We start from the raw sequence: 12,651 nt of genomic DNA on the forward strand, positions 1-12,651 counted from the left end.
TATAAAGGCTGGGATATGCAAGAGGCAATGATTTTTAGGGTGATATCTTTTATTGGACCAACTGCATCATTGGGATAGAGTTAGACAAGATATTCTTCAGGCCTGAGGTTGGCCTAGCGAGTTAAGTCACTACCAACCCCTGTAAATTGTGGGTACATGTTTCTTGTTTCCCATGCACTGCTTTAATGTAGGAAATGGCTCATTTGCAAGTTAAAAGTTTAATTAGGAGGGGGGGAAAAAAGGTCACCATAGATCAGATGTGAATTGCAAGTGCTAAAGAAGTTTATTGCAGCAACATATTTATTGAGTCATGTTATAGATCTGCTGCCCATATGCCTAGAATGCTAAACAGCATCACATTGAATTCCTAATATTAACAGAAAGCTTATCTATAATACATGGGTTGTTTTAAAAATATTTGGCACCTACTTTCTATGATAATCAAATGACTTTGCTAAGACCCAGAGTCTTCTTCACTCATCCAGCTAATTGCAGATAATTCTTTCCAGAAAATGTTTCCAGAATGCCACAATTCAGCTTGCCATTTCCATCTCCCTTCCACAACTCTTGTCTCTCTTGCTTTGCACGTACAACATATATTACACCTGCCTCTCAGGTACGTGCTGGTGAAAATAATGTGAGCTGCATCAGGAACACAAACGTGATGACAATTCGTGGCATCTCTGTTTCACTTTACCATATTCTAGATTATTTTTATGGGCATGCCAACTGCAAATGTAAAAGGCTATATAAAAGCTATCTTAAAGTCAATGAGAGCAATGGTAATGTGATTGCAGGAGGTTTAAGCTAGTTCGAAAGATACTGCCAGGCTGGCCCAAGGCGGTATCGCCTGAAGTCAGAAACACTTCAACCTTTGAATGCAGCAATCTGAATCTGACAGCTGTTCAACTCTGAGAGTATTTGTTTTGAGGACCTTTTGGATTCTTTTTCTGTTATAATGAAAAGCTTAGGAAATGTTTCAAGTTGCTACTACAAACCGTGAGCTGCAGAAGGAACAGTAGCATTTTGCATTGCTTAAGATGATGGAAGGTAACAGACTCTACTAGCTGATAATATTCTCTGGGACTCTGCTGCCCTTTGATATTGTACTAGACATGACAGTCCTTCATATGCATTTGTCAGAGACCTGACAAGCTTTTCTCCTGCTTCTCCCTTACTTTAAGATATAATTTGGGGGGATTGCCATCAGTGAGGATTTATATTTATGCTGTTTCTGTAGTTTTGTTATTATCTTCTTTCAGCTGGCTGAAGCCCTTTTGAAAGAAACCAGTACTGTAGAGCAGTGGGACTCAACCTATTTAGCCTCACAAGCCAGGTCCAGCATGTTGGGGTTTAGTGGACAAGGCAGATCCAGTGCACTGGGGTTAGTGCATACTGGCCCAAGTGCACGTCTGGATCCGGCTGTAGTTAAAAGCTACTCCCACGCCCAAGCCAACAGACCTGTGGGGAGACCCATGGACCAGATGACATAGCTCCATGGATCATACTTGGCCCACTAGCCAGAGGCTGAGCACCACAGCTGTAGAGGTCCTAATAGTGGTAAAAATCAGTGTCAGCAGGACGCATTTAGAAAAGCAATAGCATTCATGACACTACTATTAATGCCGCTGCATTGTTGAATCTATTTGTACCAGTGCTAGACAGATCAAGAAAGCAACAAGAGAAAAACCTGAACAACCTGTAGTTTTTGGTGGCTGTTATTAAAACAGGATTGTAACAAGGACAGGTTATGGAGCCAGACTGTCAACCAATGTAAATCACCGTAGCATTGTTCACTTAATGTTTTGCATCTGAAGAGCTAACCATATTCATTGCATTGACTTAACATGAGGCACAGTAATTTTCTTGAAGATAATTAAATACTGTGAGCAACAGGCTGAGGCTAGGAAAGGCTCTTCTGTATTCTTGGGAGCTTAATCTCTTCAGTTTCAGCAATGCAAGATTACTACCTTTAATGCAAAGCCAATACAAGATTTACCACCCTTTAATTTTGGCGGTATGCAGAAGGTAAAGGAATCACAGAACTTGGGAGAAACAAAGAAGGGCTGCAGAAGGTTGTGTTTATTTTCAAAGACTTACTAATGCTCCAGTCTCCCTATATAGAACAATAGCTAGAATGATGTAATGCCAGAGACAAAGGGTGACATGAGGATAAGAGGCTCTTTTATGCTGCTGGGTGTATTCAGCCACTGCTACATCTATATATGGCCTTTCATCACAAATGAGATGATGGATAGACACAGCACCACCAAAAAGCAGAGCCCTGGATTGTGGTGTGATACTTCCCCAGCCCAATAGTGAGAAGATCCAATGACCCTGGTCATGTCCCTATTCTTTTAAAGCATAGTTTCTCAACCTGCGGTATGCAAGACACAGGCAGGGGGTATGTGGGTAACCCAACACACTCTCTCTCACCGTCTTTTCCTTTGTTTCGCCCCTTCCTCCTCTCAAAACTATGGCAAATAATTTGTACTTTCCACACTGCATGGCACTTTAAATTCCCCAATAATAATTTAGTTCAGCCCTCCTAGCTTTGGCCAATGTCACCTCTAGCTCAGGTACATACTCGAGTTGTGCACCTCTGGTGTAAAAGGTGGCAATCCTACCCACACCAGATCAACCATCTGTCGTATCATGGCTCTTCTTCCAACATACGGCACACATTAAGTCTGTAAACATAAAATCCCCTGGAAAATTGAGTGTTGGGGGCACTTATTAAAATTTTAAGAAGTGAGGGGGTACTTGCTATTTAAAAGGTTGAGAAACAGTGTTAAAGCACCAGCTATAACACCTTAAATATTAGTACAGAAGGGATTTTTTTAAAAGATCTCAGCTAAAAAACCTGTAACAAGCTCCCTGGAGCTCAACATAACTACCTTAAAGAGGGGAAGAATTAGGCTCACCACTGCTGAGATTTCAACGTCGGTTCCAAAGCACTCAGCTTAAAGACTTGAATACCCAAACCACAGCCATGACTCCCTGATATGATAAAAGTACATATTTTGGATAAAATACTATTTTTCTAGTTGATTATCTCCATGGAGCCAGTCATACAAGCAAGAAACTTGCTCATCTCCATTAATCTCGAGTCTGTTGGGAAATCATAACAGTTCTGACAAGTATATATCATGTTTGACATCATCCAAAGAAACTTTATATAAAGATGTCAAACTTCCAAACAGAGCAAGAAGTTCACCTGCTGATTTAATTGGCTTATGTTTTGGGGGTTTTTTTAAATCTCTCAATTTTTTTTAAAAAGGGCCCTTAAAAGGTCATTTGGACAAGTAACTTCTGTAGGTCTACCTGTGTAGACTCAGTAATTTTAGCAACACAATCAGTGCAGCTCGTAATGTGATCTGTATAAATGCTGAGACCTATAGCGTATTCATTATTTTAATAGCACTTATTGACGTAAGGTCAGAATTCTTTTTTCCAACTTTTTTTTATTTAGGGAAGAGCCTTATGTCACAATCTCATGCTTCATCTAATTGGATAAGTGTTTCCTTTGTCCTTGAAACAGCAAAGTAGAATGCATACCCAAGAGCTATAGAATGGAAAAGCATCTGCCTTTTCTATTTGGCACGCCTCAATTAAAAACTCACTGCTTCTGCTATAATTTTTTGAATTCTGACCAGAGTACTTCTGCTGAGATTCAAATGGACAGTTTTGAAGGTTAAGCTAGGGGTACTTAAAGAATTTTCTACAAAGTATATTGTTGTCTTGCACATAATAGAATAGGGTTCCTGATCCAGGAAAGTACTTGCGTATATGTTTACAGCATTTAGTGAATAGTCATCTTGAAGTTAATGGAACTACTCAAATATGTGCTTTATTTTAAACTTCAGTACATGTACATGTTTAAGTCCAGTTCTAGCTATGGGCAGAATAAAGCTAATGTTCAATACAAGCATCACCTTCCACCTTAAATGAGGTATCTTGGGTAGATCCCTCAGATTTGCTTTATTTAGAAGCTATTTCATTGTGTCAGAGATGTAATGGGAAGGTTATATGCCCAGCCTTCAGAATGTCAATACATACAAGTGAAATGAAGCAGAACATGGTAAAATACCAAATGATAACATGGCCAAAAAAACCTGTTGAGTTTCTTTTAATCAAATACAAAAACTTTATTATCACACCCATTTTACAGGTACAAGGTAGAGAAATAAAAAGACAAGAATTTCATGAGATTTGGCAACTGTACTCACTACTTTTAGGTGCTCCTGTTCTACTCCAAGAGCTGCACTATGGACTCTAGCTTGCAGTTGTGACCTATTCCCTTTTCCCATTATATCTATTTCTAAGCTCATTCCATAGGTCTAATTTACTTTGGGAATGCATATGTTTATACCCTGGATAATGTTTCCCAGAATACTGCTTGATCAAAATAGGTTAATTTCCTTGCTATTCCCCACTAAACAATTCTTCTTGCATTTATCTCAATCTGCTTTGCAAAAGATTGTGATCTTTGCTCTCAAATACAAACCTTAGCAGTTACTCATGCTGATGATACAAAACTGTGGGGAGAAGTTGACACATCAGAGGGCAGGGCACAATTACAGGCAGACCTGGACAGGTTGGACAAATGGGCAGAAAACAATAGAATCCAATTTAACAAGGAGAAATGCAAAGTGCTGCAACTAGGGAGGAAAAATGTCCAGCACACCTACTGCCTAGGAAATTACCTGCTTGGTAGCATGGATGCGGAAAGGGATTTTGGAGTCCTAGTGGACTCCAAGATAAACATGAGTTGTCAGTGTGACCAAGTCATCAGAAAAGCTAATGGCACTTTATCGTGCATCAGCAGATGCATGACAAACAGAACCAAGGAGGTGATACATCCCCTCTACTGGGCGCTGGTCAGACTACAGTTGGAGTACTGCATCCAATTTTGGGCACCGCACTTCAAGAGGGATGTGGATAACCTGGAGAGGGTCCTGAGAAGGGCCACTCGTATGATTAAGGGCTTGTAGGCCAAGCCCTCCAACAAGAGACTAGGGTACCTGAACCTCTTCAGCCTCCACAAGAGAAGGTTGAGGCAACCTTGTGGCTGCCTATAAATTCATCATGGGATGCAGAAGGGAATAGGTGAGGCTCTACTCACCAAGGCACCCCTGGGGGTCACAAAAAATAATGGCCATAAGCTAGCAGAGAGCAGATTTAGACTGGACATTAGAAGGAACTTCTTCACAGTTAGAGTGGCCAAGGTCTGGAATGGGCTCCCAAGGGAGATGGTGCTCTCCCCTACCCTGGGGGTCTTCAAGAAGAGGTTGGATGGGCATCTGGCTGGGGTCATTTGAACCCAGCACTCTTTCCTGTCTATGCAGGGGGTCAGACTCAATGATCTGTTGAGGTCCCTTCCGACCCTAACATCTATGAAACTCTCGCACCTCCAGTATAGCTTAGTCATCCCTATATCACCTGCAGAATAGCTTACCAGGGTTACAGCTGAAAAGCACTTGGAAACTTCAGTTTGCACAGAGTAGGGCTACACTTTTCACTGCAAAAATGAGACTAATGTACCACAGCTGTTTCTGGATGCAATTTAAGCTGCTGGTTTATACAGAAAATACTGCATTGTTTCTACCTTTGCAGGGGACTGCTCCTGAGCTACCATGTGAAATGAGAGGGAAGTTGGAGCAAGTTATCTGGAACAAGTTATCTATAGTGAAGTTCACTTCCCCAAGCTGGTTCACGAGTCAGCTGATCTTATTGATACGTGGCATAATTTCCCATTTGCACACAGGTTTTTGCCTGATTTGCGGGATTTCTGAATGACACTAAGATCATTCTTTTCTTGTGGCAGTAATTCATAGTTGCTCAATTGATTTTGAGTCAGTATGTTAATTGTTTAAATTTGTCATCATGTAATGATGTGTACTGGTTCAGAATGCTTTTAGATTTTAATACGCAGATCATATATTTCCTCATCACCTATAATTCTCTTCTGCATTGTTTCACTGCATGTCTAAAGTAACCACACTTCAGTAGATACACTTTAAAGAGATTTCTTTATCATTTAACTTTATTACAGTAGGCACAGCCTGGACACTGTTAGAGTGACAAGGACTATTTCCTTAATTACTGTACATTGATAATAGCATTTACTCTGGCAGCTCCAGTGCTATTCAATCAAGTAAGATTCAGTACAAAAAAAGCTGATTTGCCAAAAAAGAGATTAGCATAAGTGCCTACAGTCACATTCTATTTTTGAAGGTAAAGCTACTATATCTTGTGAGCACTTCTTGTGGGATTTTTATGGAAAAAGATAAACTGGATTATTCTCCTCAGAGATTTCAGGAAATTGCATTTAGAGATGATTTTTAAACTAACCATATTTTTAAAGAAGATATAATCAAAAACATGTTAAAATAATTTATAAAAACTGGGTTTCAAAGTGTACAGCAGCAGAAGGAAAGCGTACTTACAGCTTTCTGTGGACATACGTATCTGTTATGGAGCATTCTGCACTGCCCAATTTTGTTTTGCCGCACTTAGTCAATTGACCAAATAGTAACTGAAGCTGCTGCTTTTTAGAATGAAATGCTGTTATTTACAATAGCTCTTGTTCTAGTTAGAAATCCACACTTCAGCACTATATTTATTTGTAAGCATAAGATTAAATAATGGTGAACTGAAATGACTTCAGTTCATATCTTGACTTCAAAAAAGCCTTCGATCTGGTATCCCATGATCACCTCTTGGTGAAACTAGCCAACTGTGGCCTTGGGTCCACCACGATCCGCTGGCTGGGAAATTGGCTCCGTGGTCGGACCCAGAGAGTTGTAATTGATGGCAGTCACTCATCATGGTGTCCTGTGACCAGTGGGGTACTTCAAGGCTCTGTCCTTGGACCCATATTTTTCAACATCTTCATTAATGATGTGGACACTGGAGTCAGGACCGGACTGGCCAAGTTCGCCGATGACACCAAACTTTGGGGCAAAGCATCCACGCCAGGTGAAAGGCGGGTGATCCAGGCTGACCTGGACAAGATCAGCAACTGGGCGGACGAGAACCTGATGGTGTTTAACACCGAAAAATGCAAGGTTCTCCACCTTGGGAAGAAATACCTGCAGCATCCTTATAGGCTCGGCAGTGCTATGCTGGCTAGCACTACAGAAGAAAGAGACTTGGGGGTCATCACTGACCACAAGATGAACATGAGCCTGCAATGCGATGCTGGAGCTAGTAAAGCAACCAAAACACTGGCTTGCATCCATAGATGCTTCTCAGGCAAATCCCAGGACATCATTCTCCCCTTGTACTTGGCCTTGGTGAGGCCACAGCTGGAGTACTGAGTCCAGTTTTGGGCTCCACAATTCAAAAAAGATGTGGAGAAGCTTGAGAGAGTCCAGAGAAGAGCCACGCGCATGATCAGAGGTCAGGAAAACAGATCTTACGACGACAGGCTGAGAGCCATGGGACTCTTTAGCCTGGAAAAGTGTAGGCTCAGGGGTGATCTGATGGCCACCTATAACTTTATCGGGGTGACCACCAGTATCTGGGGGAACGTTTGTTCACCAGAGTGCCCCAAGGGATGACAAAGTCGAACGGTCATAAGCTACTGTGAGACCGTTTCAGGCTGGACATAAGGAAGAATTTCTTTACTGTCTGAGCCCCCAAAGTCTGGAACAGTCTGCCAGCGGAGGTGGTTCAAGCACCTACACTGAACACCTTCAAGAGTAAATTGGATGCTTATCTTTCTGGGATCCTATGACCCCAGCTGACTTCCTGCCCTTTGGGCGGGGGGCTGGACTCGATGATCTTCTGAGGTCCCTTCCAGCCCTAATGCCTATGAAATGTCTATGAAAGCAAATCTTTAAAAAAACTCCAAACCTTAAGAAATGCAGTAAATGGACATTAATCACTAGGCAGGCATAATCAGGTTTTAAGAAGACTTGGCCCTACCGGCACTTTGGCATGTGAATAGCTTTACTCCTGAGAAAAATCCCACTAAAGTTACTTTACTACATGTGCTTACAAGAGCTGGCCTATATTGTGCCGCAGCTAAATGGCCACTGCAGAATTATTTTGCTCTGAAGGGCACTTGAGAATTATGATATTGTTACCTGACGCAAATCATCTTCTTGTATCCCAAAAACATGTAGGTGGCCAAAGATCCATTTTTCAGTCTTCTCACCCTGGCTGCTGTCTATTATGGTGACATCATAAATCACAGACGAGCAGTTATCACCAAAGATGGGCCTGCTAAAACCATGGAGCCAGTATCATCCCATGGGACAAAGCTCATTGGCCGAGTGACACATCTAGCAACCGCAAATCCAGACTCAGAACACTAGTCCATCCCTACTCCTATTTCAGCACTTGCACAATGGGCTTACTTTAAATGAATGCTGCAATAAAAATGCCAAGTAGATAGCGACATATCCATAGATATGCAATTCAGTGTAACAAGGTAATTTAGTTAGCTGCTTGGAACAACTAAAATGTTTCCCCATTTAACTTAATGCACACACAAGCCCCCAAATATAGAGCTAAAGACAAGTTTAACATTCTCCTCAAGCTCATCTTAAACAGGACTGAAAAAGACCTCCAAGAGACATGGTTAATGCAAGATGATTTAACTCTGGAGGTGGGAAGAAAGCAGAACTGGAAAACAGGGTAGATGTCCATGCTGCATTTCACGAAGTAGCAAGAGAGAAGAAATTCTACAAACCTTTCATTCTGAATGTAGAAGAGGGACAGTGATGTAACTGTTCCCAGGGAACAATATTCTTATTTTGTAGAAGGAGGTGAGCCAAGATACTTAAGCTCTAGAGAACCTTTAACACAGGAAGCTATTTATCATAACAAGCTTGGTTGATACTGCCCCCATACTGAACCAATTAGATTAGCCTATTTCGTCATACTTCATAACTTGGGATGATAGGTTTCCAAGCATGGTACAGTGCAGTAATTGAATTTTGATCAAACACACATGGCCCATAACCCAGTATGTGAAACTTTCAGAACAGTTCACAGCTTTTAAATATCCAGTCAACATGTTGCCAAAAGTACAGGATGTACTTGATGCAAGTGGGAGGGGGGAGGAGAGAGGGGGAGACGGAGTCCAAGCCGTAACTTTGTACAGCTGTTAAACAAACATTTTTTTGTTCTTATTCTGTTCCTACTCTAGCTTAAGAGCTAAGGAGGAAGACTGTGAATGTCAAGTAAGCCACTTCTCTCCTCAACTCCCACTTAGCTCCTAACATTTTGAGATTACCAACATGCTTTTAAATTCACAATAGTGTATCAGATACCAGCAAGTGCTCGTTACCATGACATTCACTGCTTTTAATCACGTAACAAAATAACTTGGAAGTGGCACTCATTGTCCTCTTAATACAGCCACAGTGGATGACATGTCATGGAATGGTAGCCCTATAATAAGGACTCCCCCTTTTCCGCAGACAGGTATTGTTTCCCCATGCAGTCCACAGGGTCTAGCAGTCCTGTTCTCTTTGGGCTATAGGACAGTCAGTCAGTTCCTTAGCAGACAGTGGTCTCCCATTACAGGTTTTCAGGACTCTTTCCTCAGTCAACATAGGGGATTTGAAGTGAATTCTATGGAAGGAAAACAGAAAATATTAACAATTTCAATTCCTTGCTTTACATATCCAGTCAGGAGCAAAACGCTTGGCATAAGCCTCCAAAGCCTTCCAAATTTAAACAGCAAAATGGACTTGGTTTGTTAGTTTAAAAAATAACGTCTGATGATGCAAATTAAAGCTGCAATTTGGCCTAAAACTAGCCCAAGCCAGGGTCAAACCCATGCCAGTGTTTAACAGAGCACTATTTCCTCAACCTACTAGTATCAGTAGTACTACATGACCAGAACCTCTTGTTCGGTGTTGCATACTCTGACCTGCAGGACAGCCTGAGCCGCTTCAATTCCCTGCTTCAAACAATTACGTACAACTGAAAAAGGACACCATGTAACTAAAGGAAGGTTTCAACTAGTCCACATACCCCAAAAGGTGGGGACTGCAGTTATGGGCTTCCAAAGAGAATGTGATCTTGTATTTTATTCCAGTACCTCTAACTTCACTCTATGGGTCACCTGCCTTGGAGACTTCTTGCACCTTTTCAGAGCACAGCCGAGTCAAAGAAACAGTTACAGGTTCCAAGGGAACAAATGGTACTTTCCAGATTTAACAAACTCATTTGGGCTTGCTGTTGAGTATATTTAAAAAAATACATCACCATGGAGGAAGATCTACTAAATCCAGAAAGAGGGGATAAGGATTACTGTTGTAATTTGTTTAAGAAAAAAGACTAATATTTGGTTAAGATGAAAAAGACTAATATAAGAGGTTACAGAGAAGATGGGGCAAGAACTTGTCGCGCACGAACTAGGTCCAAGCTTCAGCTCAAGGCAAGGTTAAAAACAGGCCTGTTTATAAGCCTCTTAAAAGCGAGGATTTATATAGCAATTACAGTAATGGAAACTGATCTTTATAATTCTTACAGAGTCTACAAACCTGCTGTGTCATATGTATCTGCAGAGGCTGCTAACTGCAGTGCTCTCTACAAGAAATACAGTCTTGAAAGCCAGCCATTCTAACATATAATGGCCGAATCAACAGTGTGGGCATATCCAAGATCCAGTGAGGCACAAGGGCTAAGGGATCAGAAACCCTTGAAAGAGCTATAAACATTTTTCCTTTTAAGATGGACAGATGTAGTGTAACTATTGTCTTTTAAGAAATTGCGTGGAAAAAATCAGGCTTGCACAGAATGCAGGGAAACTGAATTCAGAAGAAATTTTATCAACTCAGTTCCTTCACTTTGTGACAACCTCAGGTCTAGTTGATAAGTAACAAGAACATCCTGTTCTGGTGTGGAATCACCTACACAGTATGTGTTGTTCAAGAAATAACACGAGTGCTAAGTCTATGCCTACATAGGCCTAGAAATTCAGGTGTGGGGTTTGGCTCCACCTACAGGAAGCAGGAGGCAAAAAAGAGAAATGATGGTCTTCTACTCTAGCTCCTTAACTTTAAACACCTGCAACCAGGCTTGTCTGCAGTCATCTTGCCAAGGCTCCAAGTCTCCTCACCTTATTTATTTAAATACAAAAGGATATCATTAGTAGATGCTAAGTCATCTCTAAGGGTTTTTTTAAATAGTTCTACAAGAGTCCAACTCAACAGCCAAAATTAGAGAACTGGTGGGAGAAGGTCCAAGAGCAGCATAAGTAAGTATTAGCTGTAGCAAATACAAATAAAAGGGTAAAATGTAAGAAAATATTTTAAATGAAAGGTAGCCACCTGCACAGGACACTGGCAGGACTGCACTTGGACTATTATGGACCTTCCAGGTATTCTAATATCTGGCAAAGTTCTCGGACTATTACAGAGGAAAAAAAGGCTGGATTATGTTTTGGAAGAACCAGACAGAAAAGCATAATAAAAACTGGCATAAGACAGGGGCAGAGAGGACTATTTCAGGCTTAAAAAAAAAGCTTCAAGTTGAGCATTTGCTTTGCTGGATCTGGTTCTATAGTATACAGCCATGTCATTAATGACAGTCTTAAGATAACAAAGGTAAGGTTGCACGTGAAACCTTGCCTTTGGCATTTCCCCAACTGGGTGCTTAAAAATGTAACGTTATTGGAAAATGATGTTGAGAACAGTGACAGAAAATGCAGATCAAGTGGCAGGAATGACCACTGATGCAGAAATGGTCTATACACCTAATGAATAATAAAAATTAGAAAATAAAACAAAATCAGAAGAGATGGAACATGTAAAAAGACTGAATACAGAAAACTGGGTGAGCAAATGTAAGCCAATATACTCTGAGGAACAAAGAAAATGGTTGTTGATGGGTTGACAACAGACGTCCTCCAAAAACAACAACAACAACAACAACAAAACCCCTCTAATGGAGCATTTCAAATGCAAAGACCTTCCTGTGGAGCTGAAGAGGTTTATTGGCAGGCCTACAATAATGCATCTTTTGGAAGCTTAATAAAACCAAAGATCTTTAAGGTTTTGTCAGGTACTGAAATCAAGCAGAGGGGATACCTCCATGTATTAAGGGGGAGAGACAAAGAAAAAGCACCGGAAACAAAAAAAAAAAAATGTTGTCAGGGGATATTACTTTTGGTGTTGCTACAATTGAAATGCAAGGAAAATAGGCAGAATTTGTTTTCTAAAATGCTTCTGAAACAGTTTTCCTTAAAAATGTAATATGGGTATAAAATGACGGTGAGACGTACAGGTTGACATGCATAACTAATGTAGCTACCTACTACGTGCACAAGAGAACTCTTAAACACACCACAATGCATTCATATTTTTATATATAAACAATTAAGCTATATACATCTACTCCGTCTTGTACAAGTTAAGATACAGTGTCCCAGTGAGAACCCTTGAGGTTTTTTTATTTTTTATCGTTACGTACTCTAATATTTAAAACAGAGAGCATCAGATAATGGCAGCATTTATGGAAAGTAAATGATCCTGTGGCTAGTGCACTGGACTGGGACCTGGAAGGATCTGGGTTGAGTTCTTTACTGCCACAAACTCCTCTGATATCTTCAGCATATTTGGAAACATTTTTAAGGGTTAGGCCCTAAATACTTTTTAAACACTGACCCTTGCTTGCTATCTCTGCCTA

General features: G+C 40.8%; 1 protein-coding gene across 1 annotated transcript in view; it reads right to left on the reverse strand.

The window, feature by feature from the left end:
• Window positions 1–4,118: 4,118 nt before the first annotated feature.
• The window catches only part of TM2D1 (TM2 domain containing 1), a 40,232-nt gene continuing 31,699 nt past the window's right edge, over window positions 4,119–12,651 (reverse strand). The window contains exon 7 of the mRNA XM_090047612.1: window positions 4,119–9,588. The gene's annotated coding sequence lies outside the window, so the exon portion shown is untranslated. The remainder of the gene's footprint in view (window positions 9,589–12,651) is intronic.

The sequence above is a fragment of the Crocodylus siamensis genome, chromosome 5 (genome assembly GCF_052110815.1).
Source record: "Crocodylus siamensis isolate JL-2025a chromosome 5, ASM5211081v1, whole genome shotgun sequence".
NCBI lineage: Eukaryota > Metazoa > Chordata > Crocodylia > Crocodylidae > Crocodylus > Crocodylus siamensis.